Raw genomic sequence first — 16,259 nt, 5'->3', positions numbered from 1 at the left:
AGTTCCTTCTCACAGTTCATCTTGTGGATCAGATGTCACCTCCTCGGACGGGCCTTTTCTCCACCATCACATCTGTCCCCTCCAGGCCTCCTTCCTGATTTCTAGGACAAGCTATACTCTGCCCCTTCTCCCCCCATCTGGCCGTGTCCCCCAACCCCTCACGCAAAGATGAGCCTACACCTCTTCCGGGGCTCCCATGGCAGCTCCCTCCTCACTGTGTGGACCCAAGTGTCCTGGGTCTGCCATAAATACTCAAGACATGAGGAGAGGAATGGCAAATAGAAATGAATTTCAAGGTGTTAAACAGTCTCGGGGTGGCTTCTTCCCTTCACTTCTCCCTGGTTCACTCGAATTTGTTTGAGCAAAACTTTGTTTTATTTTATTGCATGACGTTTACAGAAAATGCACATTATAAGATTAAAGTTAAAACATAAATAAAGAACTCAGAGGGAAGGGAAAGAAAAAAGTAACCCAGTAAAAGAAGACCAGGGAGAAGAATAACAAACAAAAGAAATGTAAGTAAGCTTCTTCCCCACTTCTGAAGTTGGGCTGAAAATTTAATCAAGAGTTTCCTAGCTGCCAAAGCAAAAAGGAACACAAAGTTGGTCAGGAAAATACTGATCAGTGTTAAGATTTTTGCTCAATTTTGCTCTAAATACACTTTTAGAAAACTCTCCAGAGCATGGAGGTGTGGGTCATAGTTTTCTCCACCTGGTGGGCTTTAGGGTGACCTTTTCCACTTTGTACATTTTTACACCTTCTACAATGAATGCTCTACAGCAAGCATGTCTGGGAGGCGCTACTGTTTTCTCATCAGTTATCCGTTGCCATAGCGACAACCACAGAAGAAACCACACGACCTCGGGAACAGTCGGTGCCACGTTCTTTGCTCACCAGTCTGGGCGCCGCCATATGGGCAGTTCTGGGGTGAAGGCTCGGGGACACGCGTGTTTCGGGGTCTGCTGGGTGGCCTTGCTGGGCTCTGCTGAGCCCGGCACCGTCTGGAACGAGTGGCCGGCGTGGCTCAGCTCAGCCGGGTTCTCAGATAATCATCTCTGAGGAGGCGGCGCCGACAGCCCGGCGACCACGGGGACCTGGTTCTATTTTAAGGACCGTGAAGCCAGGCTCAGAAGCTGTGGTTGGACTGTCGCGCTCTGAGAGCCGTGGCATTTTGCTAACTTATCCTGTCAAGGTGCCTGCACGGCGGGGACAAGGAAAACGCTACAGCACTGGGGGGCTGAGCGATGATACCACTGCTGCGCGCTAGGGCGGCGGCTGCGCCAGACGAGGTCAGTGTCACCCCGGCTGTTTGCCTCCGGAAGGAAGGGCTGGGGAGGACTCCCGGGCTGGCCTCTGCCGGAGCAGCCCGTTTTCTCAGACACTGTGGATGGGCGGAGCTGTGTCACTGGCCTCGGGCGGGTGCCAGGGCCACTGGACATCACCCGTGAGCCCCTCAGCAAACCAGCAAGAACACGGCAATCAGAAGGCCCCAATTCAAAACTGGCCGAAAGCTTAAAGCATCTGGACAGTCACTGAGGATGCGTGTGTGGCCAGGGATCCCCTGAAAACCTTTCTACACCCCAGAAGATGTCGCCTGAGTGGCTGTAGGAATATCCCAGAGGCAACCCAGGCTCCCTAACCCGCTGCCCCCCACCCCACCCACCAGGGCCACCTCCCTCTCCCAGGAGCCCCGCACAGCCAGCAGATGCCCCAAAGCACCAGTATTTTATCCAGGCTGCGCCTTCCCAGGCCGGCACCCTTGGGAGCACGTACTGAGCTTCACCTGGATGTTTCTTTCCTTGTGGGATAATCCCGTCTGCACCTTCTCCTGGGCCTGTTTTGTGGCCCAGCTCCAAGAATAGATTATGCCAGAGCATTGGGCACCTGCCCCGTGGCCTGGGAAGAGCCCCACTTTTCCTACTATCCCATGGGGACAGAGAGAGCAGGGGTGCAGGCACGGGCAGGCTGTTTATCCGACATGCTTAGGGAGCTCTTCCAAACCGTCCTGGGTCAGTCTTGACTTTGGTGCTAAAACTCGGGAAGGGAGAGAGACAGAAGGAGGAAGCGGGGTGGGGGGAAAGCAGGTTTCAGAGAAGTCAAGTAATTGACCTGGTGACACAGCTCACAAGGCTCCGAGCTGGGATATAGACCCAGGCCGGTCTGACCGTAAAGCCAGTGTTCTGCACACTAGTGAAGGAAAAATGAGTGAGAGAGGAGCCATTACCATCAATAACCCTGATTTCCTAAACTCTGATCCAGAGAAAACTGTGCAGATACCCTGGGGTCTAGGAATTCCCTCGCAAGCCCATTCATTCATTCCTTCATGACCAGCGCGGGAGGGATAAAATGAGGAGTGTGACATCGTGCAGTCCCAGTTTTAAAAGCTTAGAGCTAATTGAGAACATGAGACACACGTCTATAAAAGTCCAGCAACTTAAATGGGAAGCAGGACAGCAAGTCCCAACCACATGCAGCAGATGTGGTGACAATATTGGCTCATTAAAAAGCTGGGACCTGGGGCCACCCCAAGAACTTTATTTTCCTGATGTGAGAGTTTATTAACATGAAAAGTCTTTCAAAGATACACAAACGGCACATCTGCTTTATGCCCTTGAGGACTTGCCCTCATGGACAGCAGTGAGGTGTAGGGCTGACCGCTCTGGTGGGGCGGGTGCTGGGGAGGGTACAGGAACTCGAGGAGCAGAGCTGAGAGTCCCGGGGACTGGGGGCGGGTCTGATGGGGTTTGGGAGGGAGGGGCCCTGAAGACAGGACCACATCCCATTCTTCGTCATATTCCGAGTGCCAGGGAGGCTTTGGGCACCTGGAAACTGCCTGATTGTCTTTTAGGCAAATGCATTACATGTGCACGGGTTGGAATTCACCTGGCACGTTCCTGCAAGAATGAAACTCAATCACATCCACGGTACATCGGGTGTGAACATCAGAACCCTCCCTTGATATGTTTGTTCCAAATAAGGCATTCTCTCCCAACAAGTCCTTGAAGTCTCCTAACAGGTTAGCTTAGGACTAGTTAATGACTACTTTTTTATGCAAAAGGAGCTTTGTTTTCTAAAAGAGTGTGTCCTTAGGATTAAAGGGGAAAGAAACTCTGGACCACTCCTAGGTTACCCAACAACGTGGCTAGGAGGCCATCGACTCAGGAACTGGACAGCCAGCGTTTCCCAGAGTTTCTGGAAGGCTCTCCTGAGGGAATAGGTGGGGTGGTGCCCGTGAGGGCTTGTCCGGTGCCACCATGTGCCAGACACGGGGCCAAGTCAGTGCTCTCTGTCTGCATTCCGATTCAGCTCACTCCACCTCCCACAACCTCTCCGTGCAGGCCTGGCCAAAGGAGGAGGAATTCTTGTTAAAAAGACAAGGAAGGTGTCAGTGGTCCCTGGGGTCTCCAGGACCAGCCCTCCACCGGGCCACTGGGCCCAGGAAGCCCCTTCCTTGGGCCTCAAAGTGGTTTCGCTGCATCCAGGGAGGCCAGCCTATCCTTTGAGGGGAAGTGTGGCCCCCACAGCCCAGGGACTGGTCCAGTGCAGCCAGCCTGGCCCAAGGTCAGCCCAGTCAGCCCAGGTCAGTGCCCAGCTCCTCCTGTATTGTGGGTCCCTGACCACCCCTGGAGGAGGACCGACCACGGGAACATGTCCGCGGAGCCAGCCTGGCTCTCCAGCCTCCACCTGGGTGATGGATGCCTGGTCTGAGAGGACTGGGAAAAAAGAGGGAAAGAGAGAGAAGAGAAGGGAAGGGAAGGGAAGGGAAGGGAAGATAAGAGAAGGAAAAAAGAAGACATCATCATGACAATGAAAACACAATGACCCAAAACCTATGGGATGCAGCAAAAGCAGTTCTAAGAGGGAAATTTATAGCAATACAATCCTACCTCAAGAAACAACAAACATCTCAAATAAACAACCCAACCTTACACCTAAAGCAATAGGAGAAAGAAGAACAAAAAAACCACAAAGTTAGCAGAAGGAAATAAATCATAAAGATCAGATCAGAAATAAGTGAAAAAGAAGTGAATGAAATGATAGCAAAGAGCAATAAAACTAAAAGCTGGTTCTTTGAGAAGATAAACAAAATTGATAAAGCATTAGCGAGACTCATCAAGAAAAAAAGGGAGAAGACTCAAATCAATAGAATTGGAAATGAAAAAGGAGGAGTAACAACTGACACTGCAGAAATACAAAGGATCATGAGAGATTACTACAAGCAACCATATGCCAACAAAATGGACAACCTGGAAGAAATGGGCAAATTCTTAGAGAAGCACAACCTTCTGAGACTGAACCAGGAAGAAATAGAAAATATAAACAGACCAATCACAAGCACTGAAATTGAAACTGTGATTAAAAATCTTCCAACAAACAAAAGCCCAGGACCAGATGGCTTCACAGGCGAATTCTATCAAACATTTAGAGAAGAGCTAGTACCTATCCTTCTCAAACTCTTCCAAAATATAGCAGAGGGAGGAACACTCCCAAACTCATTCTACAAGACCACCATCACCCTGATACCTAAACCAGAGAAATATGCCACAAAAACTACAGGCCAATACCACTGATGAACATAGATGCAAAAATCCTCAACAAAATACTAGCAAACAAAATCCAACAGCACATTAAAAGGATCATACACCATGATCAAGTGGGGTTTATCCCAGGGATACAAGGATTCTTCAATATATGCAAATCAATGTGATAGACCATATTAACAAACTGAAGAATAAAAACCATATGATCATCTCAATAGATGCAGAGAAAGTTTCAACAAAATTCAACACCCATTTATGATAAAAAAAAAAAAAAACCTCCAGAAAGTAGGCATAGAGGGAACCTACCTCAACATAATAAAGGCCATATATGACAAACCCACAGCAACATCATTCTCAATGATGAAACACTGAAACCATTTCTGCTAAGATCAGGAACAAGACAAGGTTGCCCACTCTCACCACTATTATTCAACATAGTTTTGGAAGTTTTAGCCACAGCAATCAGAGAAGAAAAAGAAATAAAAGGAATACAAATCAGAAAGGAAGAAGTAAAACTGTCACTGTTTGCAGATGACATGATACTATACATAGAGAATCCTAAAGATGCTACCAGAAAACTACTAGAGCTAATCAATGAATTTGGTAAAGCAGCAGGATACAAAATTAATGCACAGAAATCTCTTGCATTCCTATACACTAATGATGAAAAATCTGAAAGAGAAATTAGGGAAGCACTCCTATTTACCATTGCAAAAAAAAAGAGCGAAATACCTAGGAATAAACCTATCTAAGGAGACAAAAGACCTATATGCAGAAAACTATAAGACACTGATGAAAGAAATTAAAGATGATATAAACAGATGGAGACATATACCATATTCTTGGATGGGAAGAATCAACACTATGAAAATGACTATACTACTCAAAGCAATCTACAGATTCAGTGCAACCCCTATCAAACTACCAATGGTATCTTTCACAGAACAAAAAATTTCTCAATTTGTATGGAAACACAAAAGACCCTGAATAGCCAAAACAATCTTGAGAAAGAAAAATGGAGCTGGAGGAATCAGGCTCCAGGAATTCAGACTATACTCCAAAGCTACAGTAATCAAGAAAGTATGGTACTGGCACAAAAACAGAAATATAGATCAATAGAACAGGATAGAAAGCCCAGTGATAAACTCACGCCCATATGGTCACCTTATTTTTGATAAAGGAGGCAAGAATATACGATGGAGAAAAGACAGCCTCTTTAATAAGTGGTGCTGGGAAAACTGGACAGCTACATGTAAAAGAATTAAATTAGAACACTCTCTAACACCATACACAAAAATAACTCAAAATGGATTAAAGACCTAAATGTAAGGCCAGACACTATCAAACTCTTAGAGGAAAACATAGGTAGAACACTCCATGACATAAATCACAGCAAGATCCTTTCTGACCCACCTCCTAGAGAAATGGAAATAAAAACAAAAATAAACAAATGGGACCTAATGAAACTTCAAAGCTCTTGCGCAGCAAAGGAAACCATAAACAAGATGAAAAGATAACCCTCAGAATGGGAGAAAATATTTGCAAATGAAGCAACTGACAAAGGATTAATCTCTAAAACATACAATCATCTCATGCAGCTCAATATCAAAAAGCAAACAACCCAATCCAAAAATGGGCAGAAGACCTAAATAGACATTTCTCCAAAGAAGATATACAGCTTGCCAACAAACACATGAAAAGATGCTCAAATCACCAATCATTAGAGAAATGCTAATCAAAACTACAGTGAGGTATCACCTTACACCGGTCAGAATGGCCATCATCAAAAAGTCTACAAACAGTAAATGCTGGAGAGGGTGTGGAGAAAAGGGAACCCTCCTGCACTGTTGGTGGGAATGTAAATTGGTACAGCCACTTTGGAGAACAGTATGGAGTTTCCTCAAAAAACTAAAAATAGAATTACCATATGACCCAGCAATCCCACTACTGGGCATATACCCTGAGAAAACCATAATTCAAAAAGAGTCATGTACCACAATGTTCATTGCAGCTCTATTTACAATAGCCAGGACACAGAAGCAACCTAAGTGTCCATCATCGGATGAATGGATAAAGAAGATGTGGCACATATATACAATGGAATATTACTCAGCCATAAAAAGAAACGAAATTGAGTTATTTGTAGTGAGGTGGATGGACCTAGAGACTGTCATACAGAGTGAAGTAGGTCAGAAAGAGAAAAACAAATACCATATGCTAACACATATATATGGAATCTAAAAAAAAAAAAAAAAAGTGGTTCTGAAGAACCTAGGGGCAGGACAGGAATAAAGATGCAGACATAGAGAAGGGACTTGAGGACACGGGGAGGGGGAAGGGTAGGCTGGGACGAAGTGAGAGCGTGGCATGGACATATATACACTACCAAACGTAAAATAGATAGCTGGTGGGAAGCAGCCGCATAGCACAGGGAGATCAGCTCGGTGCTTTGTGACCACCTAGAGGGGTGGGCTAGGGAGGGTGGGAGGGAGATGCATGTTATGCATGCATAAGATGTTATGGGGATATATGTATACATGTAGCTGATTCACTTTGTTATACAGCAGAAGCTAACACACCATTGTAAAGCAATTATACTCCAATAAAGATGTTAAATAAATAAATAAACAAATAATTAAAAAGAAAAAAAAAAAAGACAAGGAAGATGACAACCAGAAACGCTGAGGACTACATCTCAGCCCAGAGGGACTCTCTGGGCCTGCAGCAAACCAGCTCTGCCTGTCGGCCCGGTGTCGTCATGTGATGATTCAGGGCTTTGTATCGTCCTCACCTGTCTACTCATGAAAGCTCATCAGAGAAAGACAGCACGCAATTATCTCCCTCCAGTTTCAGTCCTGTCTCTGTGCGTTCCGTCCAGCTGGAATAATACACATGTGCCCTGAGCGTCTTCCTGACGCAAGCGCTTCACGAATAATGATTTAGCTTTGCAGGGAGTATGGCATCTGTGCTCATAGATGACACACAGGACACATTCGTCTGCTTCCTTACCTGGGGGACACAATCACCCTGGGTCCCTTGCGCCTCAGTGCCTCTCAAGCCCGGGCTTTCCCCACGGGCCAAGGCCACTGTCACCGTTCAGCATCACATATCAGGCACCCGCCAGCTGGGATTCAGTGACACCGGAGGAAGACGCAAGGGCCTCTTCCTCTGCATTTCAAGGAAAAGCTATTAAAGAAACACATAAATAAGTCCTCAGCATCTGGAATTTGCGTAAAACCAAGGAAGAAAAGTGGAATTCTAGAAGGTTGGTTGGAAATTTAAGTGTCACGTCAGGTTTCAGGGGCTTGGGGTGTTGTTCTGAACTTCCATAGTTTTCACTTTGATGGCGTTATTATACACTAGAAAAAACCCAGCATGACACAACCAAAATTAAGCAGGAAGTTTGGGTTTCCATGTACAAATTGAATAATAGGCACCATGTCTAGATAATGTGAATTTCTCAGTGAAAGATGGAATACGAAATCTAATCAATTTCATCAACCATTTTCAAAATGAGACTTTTTAAATTGGAGCCTATTGCAAGGGGTGTGCCCCTCTGGGTCCCCAAATGCAGTCTATTAATAGAAGCTCGGAACGACGGGAGAGGTGAAGAGTGACAGCATGAAAACATTAGCTGAATATTTCGGTTTTCCTCTTGGCAGGTGAAGGTTGCTGGGGAATCGGGGACAGAAGGGGCGTTCAGGGCGGGGTGGGGGGGGGCGGTCAGGCTCAGCTCCACGCTGCCCTGTGGAACAGGTCTAATGGCTCTGAACCTCTTTGCTCCTCTCCTGCTGCGAGGCGGAGCTGATTAACTGTGGGGAGGGCGTATTTCCCCTCCCCAGGCATGGGGTTACTGAATGTGCTTTCTCCTTCTTTCTACTGTAACCCCCTATTTATCCCTACTTCTAGTTATTTTCCCAGCCCAAATAGCTCCTTGCTGTATGCAGTCGATAGAGCCAGACGGCGTGTTCTCATTTCTCCTATGAGCGTGGGCCCAGCGTGATGGCAGGCCCATCGCCACGATCACCCGAGGCCGTATTCTCCCCTTTCAAGTGTGAAAGGCCCGGATCACACAGCTACCACATAAACAGCAGACTTGGGTTTGGAATCCACGTCTTTCTTCGCTTTCCACGGCTTATTTCCATTAGAACTCGCTAACTGAATTTGTATTAATGCGTTCATTCAGTGCGTGTTTATTGCCTCCTATGAGCCAGGCACTGCCATGAGCCAGATAGAATAACCCCTCGTCTCAAGGATTTTACGCTCTAGCAAGAGAGACAGACAAAGACCGTGAAACGGGCACACGGACAGGATGTGGATGGTGGTACAGTCCGTCAGGCCGGGCGAGGGCAAGGGGAGCTGTGGACGGTTGCAATTTTCAATAAGGCGGCCAGGGTAGGCCTCACTGCAGAGTGACAGCTGAGCAAGGACTTGAAGGTGGGGGGATTAGCACGGGGCTATGGGGGGGGCTTCCAGGTGGAGGGAGGGGCATCGCCAGGCCCCAGGTGGGAGCCCCCATGTGCAGCAAGTCAGTGTGCAGGGGGGAGCGGGGAGGGGCGGCGGGGGGGAGCGGGGAGGGGCAGCAGGGGGGAGCGGGGAGGGGCAGCAGAGGAAGTCCAGGTTAGAGAGCGGAGCCCCGGAGGCGCTGGACAGCTGTGAGGCCATTGGCTTTCATTCTAATTCACTGCAAGTTCCCCGGCTGCTTTGTGGGGAATCAATTCTGGGGGGCAAGTCACTCAGTGGAAAGACTGATACAGAAGCCCCTTCCAGCCATGCTGGCAGGAAACGACGGTGGTGGGAAAGGTGGAAGGAGTGTGAGGTCCGGACCTGACTGTTGAAGGGGAGCCACTTTCCCAAAGACAGGATGTGGGGGGGGGGGGGACCAGGTAGGCTCTCACCTGGGCAGCTGGAAGGAGTGCTGGGGCCTGGCTGTGGGTGGACCAGGAATCCCCTAGAAACGCCATGAGCCGTCCTGCAGGGCGTCCATCAGCATCTAGAGGGGAGGAGAGGAAAGAAGGGCTGAGGTCAGGGGCCGAGAGGGGACAGCCAAGGCGACTGAGGGTCCAGGGGGGCGGACGCCACGGGGGAGGGTCTGGGGAAGGCAGTGGTCGAGCGCACTGAATGCTGTCGGGACCTTCCCTAAGAGGAAGCCTAGGAACGGATCGTCACAGAAATTGCTTTTAAATTTTAAATTATTTAACATACATAAAGGGGCCTCCTCCAAACAAAGCCAGACCCCAGAACCATCCGCCTGCAAAACCTAACCAGTAGTCCACGTGTAGAAACCAGTTCAAAGGCGCAGAAATAACATCCAAAGGAGGAAAGACGGTACTTTCACTCCATGATCTTCTTAAAAGTGACATCCGGCCAGAGAAGTACAGTAACCAGCAACGCTCCTCCTATGCCTTAGAAACAAAGTCTTAGGGAAGGAGGTGAGCGGACACGATTCTGAGACTTTCCACCAACAAACCTACATTTGAAAAGAAACAACCAAGGGCAATTTAGGAAAAATATGTAGAAAGGGCCTCTGGGGTCAAAGTTCTGCCCGTCCCCGGGCCCTGAGCCGAGGAGCCCGAGGAAGGGCAGAGAGAGGCAGTTGTCCAGGGCGACTGCCCCACTCGTCTCGGGCGGGAATCGCAGCAGGAAGGTGGGCAGGGGCAGCGGGCCCAGCAGGGGAGGCCGGCACACATGCAAACCCCCGGAAGGGAGGCCCGGTCCTAGCAGAGGCTGAGGGTACACCCAGGAGAAGAGGCCCTGCTGAGAACTTGCTCGAACTAGGATAGGCCGTGACTCTAGGCTCTTAACAAAATACCCAAAACCAGGATCAGATTTCAGCTCCAATAACCACCTTTGCCCCCAGGTACACCTTCCAGCAGCCGCAGAGCAGGGAGGGTACAGAACCCAACGCTCAGAGGGAAGCTTCACTTTATGTTTAGGCACATGGGCGATTCAGAGACACCTGCCCCCACTACGTGAGCGAGAGAGAGAGAGAGAGAGAGAGAGAGAGAGAGAGAGAGGGAGAGAGAGAGAGAGAGGGAGAGAGAGAGAGAGAGAGAGGGAGAGAGAGAGAGAGAGAGAGGGAGAGGGAGAGAGAGAGAGGGAGAGAGAGAGGGAGAGGGAGAGAGAGAGAGGGCTTCCCTGGTGGCGCAGTGGTTGAGAGTCCGCCTGCCGATGCAGGGGACGTGGGTTCGTGCCCCGGTCCGGGAAGATCCCACATGCCGCGGAGCGGCTGGGTCTGTGAACCCCAGAGAGAGAGGGAGAGAGAGAAGGGGTGAGCTGGGGGAGAGGAGGGAGGGAGGCACAGGGACCACTCAACACATCACAGCTATAAAGGAAAAAGAAAAAGAAGGAGAGAGGGGGAAATAGCATGCAAACATACAGGTTACGCCTACTCTTAGAACATACTCCAGGAAATAGGAAAAAAGTTTCAATAATAAATTATATGAAATTTAGCTAAAAATAAAGAGAATCAGAAATGACTGAGAAATGAATTCAAAGATGAAATGAGACAACAGAATAAAATGAAAAGTTGCCGCGATACGGAAATGGATTGAGGCCAGTAATTCACTGTTAGAGAGGTAAGGCCTATATTCAAAACCACAGGGAAGCGGGCAACACAGCTCACACCTAATTAGTTCCACTGAGGACAAGCTAATCGCCTTTCACAGAGATATTCACACAATGAGAACAAAGACAAGAGCAACAGTCAGAAAGGGATGATTAGTCGAACCAGGAGAAAACGCCATGTTTGTAGGTTTAATGGCCCAAAATGGCAATTCCATGTGGCTTGACCCAGCTAGACGCAGAGGTGAGCCAGACACGAGCACAACTGGTCTATCAGAAATGAAAACGAGCACAGGAAAAACAGATTACTGGGAAGATTTTCCTGACACAAAGGAAAGACGAGTCTGCAGATTTAAAGGGCACTCTTTCCTGTTCCAGGAAAAATTGGTTCACAACCATCGATCCCTGAGACTTATCTGAATTTACCGACTTTCAAGGATACATCGCATTGTCTGAGTGTCCAGGCACAAAGGTAGATGTCTGCGTCATCTAAGATGGAAACATGTAGGCCAGCCTCAGACTCCACTGCAGGGGCACTCGGGTCAGAAGACACTGTGGTGTCAGAGGCCCTGGGAAAGGCACTCAGGGGTCAGAACACCCCGAGAAGTTCTCTTTCTCCACCAGGGAAGAGTTCAGTCGATAGTGTCACCCACCAGCCCTTCTCAAAAAAAAAAAAAATACTTAACCCCCCAAATTTAACCAACACCAGTTGAATCAAGACTTTTAAAAAACTTAAGTATGAAAAAGCCTGGAAGAAAAGGACACTGGCTCTGTATTTGAATACTGTGCAACCATGGACACAGAGCAAACGCTGGCAGTGCAAATGCAAGTCTGTAAAAGTGGGAGAACCTGCAGCAGTCATGGGGAAGGAAAACGGGTGGGGGATGCACGTGCAAGGAGGAAATCAATGGGCTTTTTAAGTTATCATATTAAATTTTTAAAAAATTTAAAAACAGAAAGTTGACCCTAATCCCAACTTTTTAGCTTCACTCTTTTGAGCCTTAGAGTTTTTTAGGAACTAATGTCACTTATGAAGCTTACACATTTCCTTCCTTTTCACCTTATTTTGTTAGATACAAGTTATATGAAATCTAATAAATGATATATATTTTTAAATCATTGAGCTCATTTTTGTAAAACTTTGTAGAAATGTCTATCTACTTTCCTCTGAGAATACATGCACTGGAAATCTCTGAAATGATGTTGAAGAAACAGGAACAGTAACGATTTCTTGGTGACGAGATTTGGAATGAATTTTTGCTTTTCGTACATAGAGCATTCTCATCAATACAATAGTTACATTTGAAAGAAAAGAAGAGAAAGTCTATCAATGCCATAGTCCCCGCCTGGCTGTCATGTGCTCACCCAGGATTTCTTCTTCTTCAGGTGTCAATGTCCTGTCACCATGTGGACCTGTGAGTGCCCTGCTGAACCTTCTTATAAACATAGAACCTTGTCATCTCCATCCAATTAAAATCATCTGAGAAGGTACCACACAGTCAAAAACGTCCTCTGTTACGCAAGAGATGGTCATTACCCGAGTGAGTTAGTGATCCGTGAAGGGGCGGCCCGACTAACTTAAGAGTGTTGAGAACGAAACAAGCACAACCAAAAAGGCTTTTGGTAAAATAATGATTCACTCACAGCTGCCTGGCCCAGGAGCCCCTGAGCCCTCCTCTCCTCTCTGCCTTCACAGAGCGGCTTAGAGCAGGTGACGCCCGCTGTTGGCACAGGACGCAGTCCCGCAGGGCCTGAAGACCCCTGACTCATGCAGGCTCTGCGGCGGCTCTGGGGGCACCGGGCGAAGGAGACGGCTCGCTGGGCCAACAGCCAGGACGTCCAGGTAGCAGGCCACCGTGTGGAAGCCTATGACACACCCTGGCCTGCAGATTCTCTACAGGAGCAGCCCAAGGTGAACCCAGAGGGATGGGGGGAAAGGGCACAGGTGGAGAGAAAGGGGACCCGGCAGGGAGAACACGGAGTAGAGACGCTTTGTATCTCACAGGGTCAGGAGCTGGCTCCAGGCACCCACGACCATGAATCCAAGAGCAATTCTTCTCCTTTGGGTCACAAAACTGCTACAAATTGGAAACAGAAACATGTCTTCTGTGAACATACTTCCCAGCTCTTGCTATAAGGATGGCCATGTAAAAAGCTGTTGGATGGGGCTTCCAGGAAAGCTATCTAAAGGTGGCTGATTCAGCTAGGTGGAATGTAGACGTGATGGCCACAGCCACAATAGATATTTTGCAACCATGAGGAAATTTGGAGCAGAAAGAAAAGGCCTATATCCCTGATAATGGGAGAAGGGAGGTGTGAGAAACCAACTCTAAGCAGCCTACCTCCAGATTCATTTTATGGAGAAGAAAAATAAATCATTATCTGGTTCAAGTCTCTCTTATACATGTTTTCTGCTACGTGCGTCTGAACCTAATCCTAAATGATACAGCTAAAAAATTTTATCTATTTCCCTAAACTCCTACAGTATTTATACTTGACACTAATAATTTAGCCCTGAATTATACGTATATGTATTATTTATTAACAACTGCATGATAGATGATTCCCATCTTACCGCAGGATCATAAGCTCTGTGCGTGGAAATGAACCGTTTACACGGCCTGCTGGGGGCTCAGAGCCCCCCGGGCCGCCGGCCAGGCTCACAGGGGCCCCTCATCTCTACCCTCTCATTCGCGACGAGCACGCCGAGGACAGGGGAAAGCGAGTCTCTCCGTCTACTCTTCAACCGCTGATGAAGGTGTTATTTGCACGGGCGATGGATGAAGAAATGAAGGTTCAGAGCCATGAGTCACCTGCCTGGGCGGCTCAGCAGGAAGACGGCAGAAGCTGGGTGCACACGCTTGTCCCCCGCTGGGCGGCCTGGCCCCCGGGACTCCGGCCGCTGCGCCCCTCAGCCCCACGGCTTTGCTCTGAGAAGAGCCTTGCTGGATGGGATCTTCATCAGCGGGCAGAGGAGTTAAAATCGTTTCTATTTTACTTTCACTTTTGTTCTGAAATGGACAGCAGCCTGGTCCCACAGCGCTGCCACAGGGACCCTGAGGGCGGTGGCTGTCCCAGGAGGGGCAGGAAGGTGGCGCGTGTCCCTCAGCGCTCAGGAAACCCCCCAGCAGGGACAGGGCGTTTGCATGTTGTCCCGCCCCCACCAACTCCCCCTGCAGCGAGCGGGGAGTTTATCTCACTTCTCAGCCCACTCCCCTCGCACAGGGGGGCTAAGGGCCCTGGTCTGGAACGTTCTGGGGTTTCTGCCTCCCAGCAGGTCCCAACGAGAGGCGACTGGGAGAGACAGAGCTGAGCCCCTCCTCGCCTACCGTGGCTCCTGTCACGACCTGCCCACCAGCACCCCGCTGTGCTGGAGCCTCGGGACGAGGCCACCCCTGCGTTACCCCTAGATTTGCCCACAGGGCAGCTCGCAGTGACACGCGCGTCCTCGAAGCTCTGCCGTGTCCTGAGGAGGGCGCTGCCAGGTGCAGGCAGCTCGGGACCGCGCCGGTGCCAGGTGGTACGGCTCTGACTCCAGAACATGCCTTCATTGTAGTAATCATTGTTATTCTCGTCGCTGACTGTATGAATTTCCGGGGTGGCTGCTCTTCTGCCAAGCTTAAACGTAATAACAGCTTCTGGAGCAGAAGTTCAGATTCCTTTTCTGCATCCTCTGTGATCACGGGCATCGACTTTCCGTCTTCGTGGGGCTCAGCCTCCCAGCCTCCGTCCCCCCAGGACCGACCACACCTCAGGTCTGTGCAGATTTACAAAATGGAAGAGAAGCGCGTCGTTGCTGACCCAGAAGGACCCTTTTAGGCCACCAGGGGAAAGAACTGAAACGAGAGAAAGTCCTTCAGAAACAAGAGCAGCGCTTGTTGTCACGACTCCAGTGGATTGAACCTTGCCCGGTGTTTAGGCAGGCCGTGACCCCATAGGAGATCGGGGGTCCAGCTGACACCGTGTTCCCTACACTGTTTTCTGGCAACCGACCCCCTCTCTCCCGAGGGGAACCGACTGGGTGGAGCCTGAACGAGGCCGAGCCCACTCCCCACAGCTGCCTACTGGGGTCAGCGCTCCTGCCCCCACCGTGGGTTCAGGGGTGGGCACCTACCTCGCCCCCTGAGGTCTTCCTGCAGCCGGAGGAAGATAAAGGCCTCTCTTCCTCTGGGATGGTGAGAAGCAGATGTTTACAGAATGAGACCATAAACAGGGCACAGCCCTCGAGATAAGGAGAGAGAGGCGGGGCACCCCTGTCTGAGCCCCTGGGTTGAAGTGGCTGGGGAAATACAGATTTGCCCCAATAAAGTTGAATCTCAGGGGAAGAACAGATATGGGACATACTTTCCCTAAAAAGTTCTTTATTCTTCATCTGAAATTCAAATTTAACTGGGTGTCCTGGATTCGTTTGGTTTTGCTTTTGTTTTTTTGCGAAGTCTGCAATCTTACCAGACTTAGATCCATCTGTGTCTGAAGGCCAGCACGCCCTCACCTTCCCGGCGAGCGGCTGGGTTTCTCTACTCACAAACGAGGTGGCGTTTGCTAGTCTGTCCTTCTGTGGCGAGCACTCTCCTCCTCCACGGGAGAAGAGAAAGTTATCCGGGCTCCACGAGCGCCAACCCTAAAGGAGGAGGAGTGATGCTCTCGCTATGCCGCTGTTCCGTAAACAGAGAAGGGTCGGCTCTCCCGAAAGCCTGTGGTGTTGGTAGGAACACAGCTTCTTGCACCAGTGGGATAGAATAGAGTCCTGAGAGATCCATGGGCCGCGGCTCTGCACAGCGCTGGGGAAGGAGTGCTTCTGTGGTCTGCGGATGAATGACAAAGCACCCCGAAACATAATGGCTTAAAACAATCAAATATTTGTCTTACTTTCCAGCTGCAGGCCTGAGCTGGGAAGTCCACAGTGGCACGCGCACGCACGCACACATGCGCACACGTGGCTGTCAGCTGCTCATTCTTCACTTCTGCACGTGACCTGGAGTTTCTCAAGTTTGGTTCCGAGAGGGAGCCTTCCGAGCCTGGGGCAGCAGAAGCCTCAGACTTCTCACGGCACGGCCTCGAGGTCACGTGGTACCGGCTGATTGAAGTAAGTCCCAGACTTGCAAGCGTCTCTCCATGTATGTGACACTTCATCAAAAGTCTACTGAAAAAAAT

At 49.2% G+C, this 16,259-nt stretch overlaps 1 long non-coding RNA gene across 4 annotated transcripts in view; it reads right to left on the bottom strand.

The window, feature by feature from the left end:
- Positions 1–13,555, bottom strand: part of LOC137204341 (uncharacterized) — a 31,677-nt gene extending 18,122 nt beyond the window's left edge. Inside the window, exons 1-3 of one of the 4 annotated variants that reach the window (XR_010933553.1) lie at positions 9,440–10,180; positions 7,551–7,727; positions 169–3,713 (exon numbers count right to left, since the gene is read on the bottom strand). This is a non-coding gene — a long non-coding RNA (uncharacterized lncRNA). Of the gene's footprint in view, positions 1–168; positions 3,714–7,164; positions 7,728–9,439; positions 10,181–13,067 lie in introns of those variants that run through there. The other 3 variants (XR_010933552.1, XR_010933555.1, XR_010933554.1) reach the window with 3 other exon arrangements.
- Between the last annotated feature and the right edge of the window lie 2,704 nt (positions 13,556–16,259).

The sequence above is a fragment of the Pseudorca crassidens genome, chromosome 13 (genome assembly GCF_039906515.1).
Source record: "Pseudorca crassidens isolate mPseCra1 chromosome 13, mPseCra1.hap1, whole genome shotgun sequence".
Classification (NCBI taxonomy): Eukaryota; Metazoa; Chordata; class Mammalia; order Artiodactyla; family Delphinidae; genus Pseudorca; species Pseudorca crassidens.
This window is presented reverse-complemented; position numbering and strand designations above follow the sequence as displayed.